We start from the raw sequence: 2,770 nt of genomic DNA, 5'->3' as shown, positions 1-2,770 counted from the left end.
AAGGAGACTTGGAGGGGAGGCATTTTTTTTCTTTGATTTGGTTTCCTGTGCTGCTTTGCTTTAGCACTCTCGAGGTACCCCTCTCTTCCCCCTTCTTTTGGTGCCTTGTTTCCTTGCGATTTTCCTCTTGGCCGAGGCTTTGAGCCTGTTTATGTTGGATGATACAGCATGCTATTTTTTTCCTTTACTTGTCTGAAATGAAATTTAAGCATGTGTCAAAACTAGACTTGGTTACTTGCTTAAACTAGGGAGGCTATGGCATCTTTATGATTATTGTGGCATGTTTATGTTGGAAACATTCAGGGAGTTAATGCATGACTTTGAAATGATTTTTGCTCCTCTTGCAAGCATGTTGGGGTTTCGGCTTTGGCATCTTATGACTGGTTCTTGCTTAAAATGAATGCTAGGGAGTTCGCTTTACTCCTTATACATATGTGGGGGCTCGGCTTTGGCTTCCTGTGGCTTTCCCTGGCTTGAAATATATGTTATAAGAGAATTTATTTAGTTTGGGAAAGCTTTGTATCTTGTTTTGTGAGCTTGGCTTAACTCTTCATGAGGCATCACCCTGTTTAAATATCCGTTGGAACTGTTTCATGTTTGGAATGTTGAGATATGCAGGTTGGTTCTTTGGCTTTGGATGGCTTGGTTTTACCTTCAGGTGGCTGAAATTTTAATTTCTGTTAAAACTTAATTTATATCAATGCTTGGGCCGGTTTTAATCTTTTTGAGCTCTGACTTTTGGCTTTTGAGTTTTCGTTGAGCTCGGTTTGGCTCCGGCTGGGGGCTGGCTTTGGCTTTGTCTCTGGTTGAGGGCTGGTTTTTGGTTTTGTTTCTTATCGAGCTCGGTCTGGCTCTGGTTGGTGGGCTGGCTTTGGCTTTCTTTCTTGTTGAACTTGGTTTTGGCTCGGTTCGAAGTCACGTTTTTGGGTTTGAAATGGTTGGATGTTTAATGCTTTATGGAATTTGGATTTTAATGTTGCTAGGCTCGATTTTGGGCTTTAAATGACTGGCTCGAGCTTTGTTTCTAGTTGGGAGCTGGCTTTGGCTTTGTTTCTGGTTAGGCTGGCTGTAGCTTTGTTTCACGTTGGGAGCTCGGCTTTGGCTCTGTTTCTCGATTGAGCTTGGTTTTGGCTTTGTTTCTTGCTGAAACTTGGTTCAGTTCTAGTGGGGGGGCTGTGTTTGGTTTCTGGTTCTTGCAGGACACGGTTTGGTTCTAATGAGGGCTGTGTTGGCTCGTTCTACCTTTGTTGGCTTTGATTCCTACTCCTAGCTGTGAGCCCCTTTGTGCTAGAGCTCGGTTTGCTTTGCCTTACCCCTACCCGAGAGGTTGTTTGGGTGTGGTTTGCTAGCTTTGGTTCCTATTACTACCCGTGAGGCCAATTGGAGTTTCTTGAGCTTAACTCCCCCCCCTCCTGTTGAGTTTAAATCACCTGCATGATTATGGATGGATCGAACTCGTTACTTTGAAAGATCAGTGATGTTTGTTACTCTCCTATGTATATCAAAACTCGTAGAGAATTGATTTGGGTTTGCCTCGACCGTGAGCCTTGCTCGTGCTTTGGATTGCCTTTGATTGTGGGTCTTGGCAGTTGTCCCCTACTATAATTGTGAGCCTCTTTTGTCCCTGTTCCTTGCCTTGGCCGAGAGCCTTGTGGGCTATTTCCTCCTCTCTATTGACCTTGGTCATGAGCATTTATGTGGCTTAATAGGGAGATCTCTATGCTTATTTAATATATGCAGTTATGGATCAAGTTGGAAGAATTTCGGACTTAACACAAATTTGGAAATATTAACGGTGTTTTCTCCGCGTTTATTTTCCTTTCAAAGTTTGGAAAATTTTAAATCTCATTTTGGAAGAGTATTTGGTCGATTTGATTATTCCCACGTCGTTGGGGTTGGGAGAATCAGCGCGAAGGGATGTTTTATGTTTGTCAGGAAAGACCACGGGCCCTACTTTTTCAGATCTTCCCGATATGAGTCTTTTGAGAGCTGATTCAGTCTCAGTCTTTGATTCAGTCTTCTTTTTCGTTGTTTTAGATGGATCAGCGTCTCCTCTCTCTCACCCAATTTTTGTTCTTTTATTTCCTTGCTTCTTGGTTTGGTTTTTTTTCGACACTTATGTACGATGCACTGGCTTTCCCTGGCTTGAAATATATGTTATAAGAGAATTTATTTAGTTTGGGAAAGCTTTGTATCTTGTTTTGAGAGCTTGGCTTAACTCTTCATGAGGCATCACCCCTATTTAAATATCCGTTGTAACTGTTTCATGCTTGGAATGTTGAGATATGCAGGTTGGTTCTTTGGCTTTGGATGGCTTGGATTTACCTTCAGTTGGCTGAAATTTTAATTTCTGTTAAAACCTAATTTATATCAATGCTTGGGCCGGTGGCAATGCTTGGGCCGGTTTTAATCTTGATGAGCTCTGATTTTTTTTTGGCTTTTGAGTTTTCGTTGAGCTCGGTTTGGCTCCGGCTGGGGGCTGGCTTTGGCTTTGTCTCTGGTTGAGGTCTGGTTTTTTGTTTTGTTTCTTATCGAGCTCGGTCTTGCTCTGGTTGGTGGGCTGGCTTTGGTTTTCTTTCTTGTTGAACTTGGTTTTGGCTCGGTTCGAAGTCACGTTTTTGGGTTTGAAATGGTTGGATGTTTAATGCTTTATGGGAATTTGGATTTTAATGTTGCTAGGCTCGATTTTGGGCTTTAAAATGGCTGGCTTTGGTTTTACTTCTAGTTGGAGGCCGGCTTTAGCTTTACTTCTAGTTGGAGGCTGGCTTTA

The 2,770-nt window shown here is 42.5% G+C and overlaps 1 protein-coding gene across 1 annotated transcript in view; it reads right to left on the bottom strand.

The window, feature by feature from the left end:
* Window positions 1-2,770, bottom strand: part of LOC110029879 (phosphatidylserine decarboxylase proenzyme 3-like) — a 127,154-nt gene that overhangs the window by 27,579 nt on the left and 96,805 nt on the right. The window lies entirely within an intron of this gene.

This window comes from Phalaenopsis equestris, unplaced genomic scaffold (assembly GCF_001263595.1).
Source record: "Phalaenopsis equestris unplaced genomic scaffold, ASM126359v1 Scaffold000609, whole genome shotgun sequence".
In the NCBI taxonomy this organism is placed as follows: Eukaryota; Viridiplantae; Streptophyta; class Magnoliopsida; order Asparagales; family Orchidaceae; genus Phalaenopsis; species Phalaenopsis equestris.
The sequence above is the reverse complement of the archived record's forward strand: the minus strand, read 5'-3'. Positions and strand labels throughout refer to the sequence as shown.